Source organism: Saccopteryx leptura, chromosome 2, assembly GCF_036850995.1.
Source record: "Saccopteryx leptura isolate mSacLep1 chromosome 2, mSacLep1_pri_phased_curated, whole genome shotgun sequence".
Taxonomy (NCBI): Eukaryota; Metazoa; Chordata; class Mammalia; order Chiroptera; family Emballonuridae; genus Saccopteryx; species Saccopteryx leptura.
The window spans coordinates 77842544-77851672 of record NC_089504.1 but is presented as its reverse complement, the minus strand read 5'-3'; positions in this window follow the sequence as shown (position 1 = coordinate 77851672).

Sequence of the window (9129 nt, the reverse complement as noted above, 5' to 3'; positions counted from 1 at the left end):
CCTCCCCAAAAATAAAAGTCCAGGCCCAGACGGTTATACTAGTGAATTCTATCAAACATTCAAAGAAGACTTGGTTCCTATTCTACTCAAAGTCTTCCAAAAAATTGAAGAAGAAGCAATACTTCCAAACACATTTTATGAGGCCAACATAACCCTCATACCAAAACCTGGCAAGGATGGCACAAAGAAAGAAAACTACAGACCAATATCTCTAATGAATACAGATGCTAAAATTCTAAACAAAATACTGGCAAACCGAATACAACAACATATTAAAAAAATAATACATCATGATCAAGTGGGATTCATCCCAGAATCTCAAGGATGGTTCAACATACGCAAAACGGTTAACGTAATACACCATATCAACAAAACAAAGAACAAAAACCACATGATCTTATCAATAGATGCAGAAAAGGCTTTTGATAAAATACAACACAATTTTATGTTTAAGACTCTCAACAAAATGGGTATAGAAGGAAAATACCTCAACATGATAAAGGCCATATATGATAAACCATCAGCCAACATCATTTTAAATGGCATAAAACTGAGGACTTTCTACCTTAAATCAGGAACAAAACAGGGTTGTCCACTCTCTCCACTCTTATTTAACGTGGTGCTAGAAGTTCTGGCCAGAGCAATCAGACAAGACAAAGAAATAAAAGGCATCCATATTGGAAAAGAAGAAGTAAAGGTATCACTTTTTGCTGATGATATGATCCTATACATCGAAAACCCGAAGGACTCCACAAAAAGATTATTAGAAACAATAAACCAATACAGTAAGGTCGCAGGATACAAAATTAACATACAGAAGTCCATAGCCTTTCTCTATGCCAACAATGAAATATTAGAAAACGAACTCAAAAAAATAATCCCCTTCACGATTGCAACAAAAAAAATAAAATACCTAGGAATAAACATAACAAAGAATGTAAAGGACCTATATAATGAAAATTACAAAGCACTGTTAAGGGAAATCGAAAAAGATACAATGAGATGGAAAAATATTCCTTGTTCTTGGATAGGAAGAATAAATATAATCAAAATGGCCATATTACCCAAAGCAATATACAAATTTAATGCAATTCCCATCAAAATTCCTATGACATTTTTTAAAGAAATGGAACAAAAAATCATCAGATTTATATGGAACTATAAAAAACCCCGAATAGCCAAAACAATCCTAAAGAAAAAGAATGAAGCTGGGGGCATTACAATACCTGACTTTAAACTATATTATAGGGCCACAATAATCAAAACAGCATGGTATTGGCAGAAAAATAGACACTCAGACCAATGGAACAGAATAGAAAGCCCAGAAATAAAACCACATATATATGGTCAAATAATCTTTGATAAAGGGGCCAACAACACACAATGGAGAAAAGAAAGCCTCTTCAACAAATGGTGTTGGGAAAACTGGAAAGCCACATGCAAAAGAATGAAACTCGACTACAGCCTGTCCCCGTGTACTAAAATTAATTCAAAATGGATCAAAGACCTAAATATAAGACCTGAAACAATAAAGTACATAGAAGAAGACATAGGTACTAAACTCATGGACCTGGGTTTTAAAGAACATTTTATGAACTTGACTCCAATGGCAAGAGAAGTGAAGGCAAAGATAAATGAATGGGACTACATCAGAATAAAAAGGTTTTGCTCAGCAAGAGAAACTGATATAAAAATAAACAGACAGCCAACTAAATGGGAAATGATATTTTCAAACAACAGCTCAGATAAGGGCCTAATTTCCAAAATTTACAAAGAACTCATAAAACTCAACAACAAACAAACAAACAATCCAATAAAAAAATGGGAAGAAGACATGAATAGACACTTCTCCCAGGAAGAGATACAAATGGCCAACAGATATATGAAAAAATGCTCAGCTTCATTAGTTATTAGGGAAATGCAAATCAAAACTACAATGAGATACCACCTCACCCCTGTTAGATTAGCTATGATCAACAAGACGGGTAATAGCAAATGTTGGAGAGGCTGTGGAGAAAAAGGAACCCTCATTCACTGTTGGTGGGACTGTAAAGTAGTACAACCATTATGGAGGAAAGTATGGTGGTTCCTCAAAAAACTGCAAATAGAACTACCTTATGACCCAGCAATCCCTCTACTGGGTATATACCCCAAAACCTCAGAAACATTGATACGTGAAGACACATGTAGCCCCATGTTCATTGCAGCACTGTTCACAGTGGCCAAGACATGGAAACAACCAAAAAGCCCTTCAATAGAAGACTGGATAAAGAAGATGTGGCACATATACACTATGGAATACTACTCAGCCATAAGAAATGATGACATCAGATCATTTACAGCAAAATGGTGGGATCTTGATAACATTATAAGGAGTGAAATAAGTAAATCAGAAAAAAACAAGAACTACATGATTCCATACATTGGTGGAACATAAAAATGAGACTAAGAGACATGGACAAGAGTGTGGTGGTTACCAGGGGTGGGGGGAGGGAGGACAGGGGGAGAGTTAGGGGGAGGGGGAGGGGCACAGAGAACTAGATAGAGGGTGGCGAAGGACAATCTGACTTTGGGCGAGGGGTATGCAACATAATTTAATGACAAAATAACCTAGACATGTTTTCTTTGAATATATGTACCCTGATTTATTAATGTCATCCCATTACCATTAATAAAAATTTATTTAAAAAAATAAAAAAATAAAAAAAAATAAACCTATAAAAAAAATAAAAAATAAAATGGGGGCAGAACGAGAGCTTGCCCTCTTGGTTCCTGAGATTATTGTTAGAGGAGAGAGCAGAAAGAGGCCATGTGGCCAGGAGAAGCAGCCAAGATGGCGGAGTGCTGAGTGAGATTCCAGTTTGTGTAGAGAGTTTGTATCTGGGATAAGGAAGGAGATGGGGAACTGAGGAGAATAAGGCTGGTGAGCTAGAAACCTTTGATTCTAGGAAACTCGGATAAGTCAGTGGCTTTGTGAGCACTGAATGTGAGTGGGTTTCGGAGCCCAGTGTGTGTTTTTACTTGCCCGCCGGGTGCAAGCTAGAATTAAAGATGACAGCCCATCAGTTCTTGGCTCCGTTGTTTCTTTACCGACTGTCCGAATCCAATGCGAACCTGCACGGGCCAGGTGGCTGCTCTGATAGTGGCTCTGGCCCTGGCTTCTGGCTTTACAAGCAGTCACTGAAAAATTCTTTTCAAACCTGAGCACCCTCTTTGGTTGCACAGAAGCTGTGCCTGCCAGAAGCTCTGTGGAGAAATGAGAAGCACAGTGTAGGGAAAGGGGAATCTAAGGTCAAAGAGAAAGAATTTTGATTAACAAGAAGTGGTTGTAATTCAACATTCTGCCTTCTCCTCTCCTAAGATCGAATCAATCTAAAATGGTAAATAAACCTAGAACTGCTTTTAAAAGTTCCAGTTCAATGAACCCACACACAACAGCACCACCTCACTAACTGGACAGGAAATTCACGGTCAGCAATAATTCCATCACATTGTTCATGCACTATTTTTCCTTGCATTTTATTTTTATTTGAATTTGTTCATTCCTGGCGAAAGGAATAGCATAAGGGTATATCAGAACTGTGACGCTGGTAAGACAATTTTTAAAAATAGGCTTGACTTTTTGGAGCCGTCTCAGGTGCACAGGAGAGCGAAGAGGAAAGCACAGAGACTTCCCATGTACTCCTTAGCCTCTCCCTCCCCGCCAGTTTCCTCTGTTATTAATAGCTTGCATTAATGTGGTAGGTACACTAGTTACAACGGATGAGCCAAGAATACATTATTTTTATTGTTTTATTTTTGAATTAAATGTATTGGGGTGCCATTAGTTAATAAAATTATGTAGGTTTCAGATGTACAACTTTATAATCCATCATCTGTACATTGCCCTGTGTGTTCATCACCCCAAGTCTAGACTCCCTCCATCACCATTCACCCCGTTATACCCTCTTCCAGCCCCACCCCCTTTCGCTCTGGGAATCCTCACACTGTTGTCTGTGTCTATGAATTTTTCTTCTTTGCTTAATTCCTTCACCTTTTTCACCCAGACCCTAACCTTTTCCCCATCTGACAGCGGTCAGTGTGTTTTCTGTATCTATGAGTCTGTTTCTTTTTTGTTTGTTTTTCATTAGATTCCACATGTAAATGAAATCACAAGCCCGTGTTTCCCTGACTGGTTTATTTCACTTAGCATAATAATCTCTATGTCCATCCTAATTCAAAAGAATAGATGCCTTGTGTTCATTGCAGTGTTATGTACAGTTGTCAAGATCTGGAAGCAGCCCAAGTGCCCATCAGTAGATGAGTGGATAAAAAAATGTATATTTACAAAATGGGATACTTCTCAGTCAATAATATATTATTATTAAGTAAAATCCATAGTTTACATTAGGGTGTATTTTTTGTGTGACACAGTTCTATGGGTTTTAACACATGCATGATGTCATATACCCATCATTACAGTATCATACAGAGTAATTTCACAGCCCTAAAAATCCTGTGCTCCACCTTTCAGCTCTCCTTCCTTCCCTCCTCAGCCCCTGGCAACCACTGCATTCCCTGGCATTTTGACCAAGTTTCTGGCAAGCGCCCGACCTTCAGTCTGCACAGTGCCGCTGCATCCCTGGCACAGCGCTCCAAGGACACAGAGGACAAGCAGCAGCTCTCATCTTTTAGCCCTTCAGCCCCTGACACTCTCCTCTGACCCTCACAGGGAAAAACGCTTCTGACTTTTTGTGTAAGCTCATTAGACACAAGAAACATAGCAAAGGTATTAAGCCGCAACTTCTTGTTTCACAGATGAGAAAATGGAAGTGATGAAAGGAAGTGATTTACTCATTGTTACTTTTCTACTTCTGCCTGTAGCCTCCGATCAGGGAAGAGCTTCCAGTCAGTGTTGATAAAAACAGAGGGGAACGAATGAATGGGAGATTGAACAATTTACCACTGTCACTGATGCCACATTGGGTCTGATGTTCAACAGGATTGACCCGATAGCCTAGGGCTGTAAGGGACTTGGACAGTTGTTCTGGTGTGACTAGCACTTAACATGAAATTTTGTCAGTGGTAGGATTCAAGTAATTTAACAATCGGTTCTCTGCCCTAATGACCATTTTAAATATAAAACAACATATACCAAAAGGTAATTTATTATTTCATGCATTTAATATTTAAATAAGAATGAAAGAGGTACACAAAACTAGATTATAAGAGTTTTAAAATATTGATGAAAAATATTAAATAATACATGACAAAAAACAATACAATTGCTATTTAAGATATTTCCATATTGCTTCTTGATTGGCATCCTCACTTGCAATTTTTCTCACCTATGGTCGAAATGAACATGACTACAGGCACTCAGAATACGCTGTTGCGCAGATGAACATTAAAAAAGAGTAAGGAATGTAAGTTTGTGATTTCCACATTGGGCAGCTGCCCAGGCGCCCACCTTAGAGAGAATCCTAACTACAAGTGCCATTTTAACAACCAGTTCACCAAACTCAACAAAAAATTCAATCAGTTCCGCCAAACCGGTGCGAACTGGTTGAATCCCACCACTGGACTATGTGTCTCTGAATGCTGCCAGGAACCCAGCGCCCGAGCGCGCGCGGGGACAAGGCTCTCAAGCCCCTCCCTAGAGTCTGGAAATCAAGGGAAAGCCAGTCTTCATTTCCTTGCTTTCAGCTTTGTCGCCAGCCACACCACACCCTACAACAGATGCAGAGAAAAACACACCATTTCGTCTCTTAGAGGTGGAATGTGTGTCTTTCCCCTGCCCACTCCACCTTTCCTTCTCTCCCACACAGCCCTCCTGCCACCAGGGCAGGGGCCTCTTCTGGCAAAAACCTCCTCTTTATTTAGCTGGACCCTATTAACTCAATCAGAGGAGCAGAAGGGGATTTACTCAAGTGGATGACTCACACAAGGCTCTTACCTCTGGGCCCCTTTCATTAGTCACATTTCAGTTTGAAATACTTCCAAATTCCCTAGCAAAGTCCTATCTCCAGTGCCTACCTCCACTGCCTTTCCTTTGAATTCTTTCTCCAACCTCCTAACCCAGGGGCCAAGAACCTTTTTGGCTGAGAGAGCCATGAACGCCACATATTTTAAAATGTAATTCCGTGAGAGCCATACAATGACCCATGTACCTTACGCATTATCCAATAAAAATTTTGTGTTGTCCCAGAAGACAGCTGTGATTGGCTCCAGCCACCCGCAACCATGAACATGAGTGGTAAGAAATGAATGGAGCCTGACCTGTGGTGGCGCAGTGGGATAAAGCGTCGACCTGGAAATGCTGAGGTTGCCGGTTCGAAACCCTGGGCTTGCCTGGTCAAGGCACATATGGGAGTTGATGCTTCCAGCTCCTCCCTTCTCTCTCTGTCTCTCTTCTCTCTCTCTCTCTCCCTCTCTCTGTCTCTCCCTCTCCTCTCTAAAATGAATGAATGAATAAATAAATAAATAAATAAATGGATTGTAATATATGAGAATGTTTTATATTTTTAACGTTATTTTTTTTTATTAAAGATTTGTCTGTGAGCCAGATGCAGCCATCAAAAGAGCCACATCTGGCTCGCAAGCCATAGGTTCCTGACCCCTGTCCTAACCCCATGCCTATGAAATTCCAAAGTCCTGATTGTGCGTCTCTGCCTTGAACTTGGTCTAACATGTATTGTAGATGTTGATATATTATATTAGATTCTTAGTATTATATTCTTAGCTCTTTGAGTGCAGGGTCTTATGTTTACTTTTACAACTCTTAGTAAATAATGTATACACCACTAGATACAGACTAATTAAAAATTTAGAAGCCTGGTAATATTTTAAAAGCTAGATCCAGTAGGAGGGCAGAAAGCCTGGAACTAGCTTCATCGTTGTCCATCTGAGCAGAGCGGACTGTTCAGTGGTCTTTGTTGCTGTTCCTTAACTGTATCCAAGCCTTGAACTCCAGGTTTCTGTCTTTGCAGAGAGTTCCTGATGACCTCCCCATAACTTCCCCTTTGTTCATTCAGCTAGACTTGCTTCCTGTTACTTGCGGTCAACAAGCAATAATATATCCCCTCTACCCCTAGCTCCTGCAATAATATTCTAATCTCAGTTCCAGTTCTTGTTCAGACCTAGCAACTCACATACAGCAATTTAGGCAACTACAGTTCCTGCTAAGCACTGCATTAGGCTCTGTTTTCAGACAACGATGGACAGATTGAGTGACAAGGAATAAAGTCCTTTAGCAAATGTCAATTCCACCTGTAAGATGTTGGCACTCTGATTTACAAATCAAACCTTTTGTTGATTTGATTAGTATGTGTCAGGCTGTAGGCCCAGACCCTCCCAAGCCCCTCAGAATTGGCACCTGAATAAATAAATAAATGTCAGATAACTAGACTCTAAGAAAGCAGTGAACACTGCTGTGTGAGAACAACCTTAATTAAGTATAATTGTTAGGGCATCTTTACCATTGGTTTACTGATTCTATTCCTGGTGGATATTATCATTAGAGATTTCGAAGGCAGTCATTAACATTGAACAGAGAATCTGGCTAGCCAGCCTGTTAAAGCATGTGTTAAAGAGGCCAAGTTCTATTTTAGTAACTAGTTAGCCATTCAGAGAAAAGCCATTCCTTAGGCAAGCATGCACTCTACTCTGTCACATTAAGGGTACATTCTCTTAATTACAGAAAGGTCTAGGAAAGAGAAGAATAATTTAGTTCAGCAAAAATCCTGTCAAAAACACTAAGAATACAGAGTACAACTGTCCAATATTCTGTCTGCATCAGCTTTATATAGGGAAAAAATTTACTTTACTAGTTTTTAATAAGTCAAAATATACTTTATTATATATATATATATAAATAGATCACTTACCTTTGATAATGTAGGGCCTTTTGCTCTTTTTTTCTTTTCTGTAAAGATTTTATTTATTGATTTTAGAGAGGAGAGGAAGAGAGAAGGGAAGAGTAGTAGAAAACATTAACTCATAGATATTGCTTCTTATATTGTTGTAGTGTACCATACCATGGATCACATAGAGACACCAAGTCCAAATGAATTTTTGAGGAATTTATATATTAATTAGCCGCTAGCTACATGGGACACGATCCCAAATTATGTAGGCCCTCTTACTGTTCTAGACCTTATTTTATACAAAATCAAGTACTGGTTGGGTGGGTAAGGAGGGAGCATGGTACAATAGTCAATTACTAACAAGCTTACAACATCTATCTATAGCAGCGGTTCTCAACCTGTGGGTCGCAACCCCAGCGGGGTCGCCTAAAGCCATCGGAAAATACATAATGCATATCAGGTATTTACATTCTGAATCATAACTGTAGCAAAATTACAGTTATGAAGTAGCCACCAAAATTATTTTTTGGTTTGGGGTCACCGCAACATGAGGAACTGTATTGCGGGGTCACGGCATTAGAAAGGTTGAGAAACACTGATCTATAGAATCTATTAAAAGGAAAGAAAGAATTTCTACACCATGAGATAACACAGTAGTGACCACTGTTTTACATACCTGGCAAAGACAGTCCCAATCTTCTAGTGTCTACCCCCATCCCTGTAGTCACAGCAAAATGGTTAGCTTAGGATAAGGAGAGAAACCAAATGTATATACCTTTGTGTAAAGCCAGTAGCCGCGGCCACCATCACAGCCACCTGGCCCGTGCAGGTTCGCATTTGATTCAGACAGACGGTAATGGAACAATGGAGCCAAGAACTGGTGGGCCATTAGCTTTAATCCTAGCTTGCACCCGGCGGGCAAGAAATACACACAGTGGGAAGCCACTTCCCTTTCCATTCAGGGCTCCCAAACCCTCTGATTTATCTGAGTTTCCTAGAATCAAAGGTTTCTACCTCACCAGCCTTACTCACCTCTGTTCCCCATCTCCTTCCTTCTCTCTGCACAAACTCTGCAAAAACTGGCTTCTCCTTCAGCACTCCACCATCCTGGCTGCTTCTCCTCTCCTCCACATGGCCTTTCTCTGCACTCCTTCACATGGGCTCCTCTGCCCCATATTATAGTGTAGAAATCAAAACTTTTAATCCAAAATACAAACAAGGAAGTCTCTGATTCAAAGTCACTTATCTGAGGCATAATGGGATTCCTCATGAGAGTGCACCACCC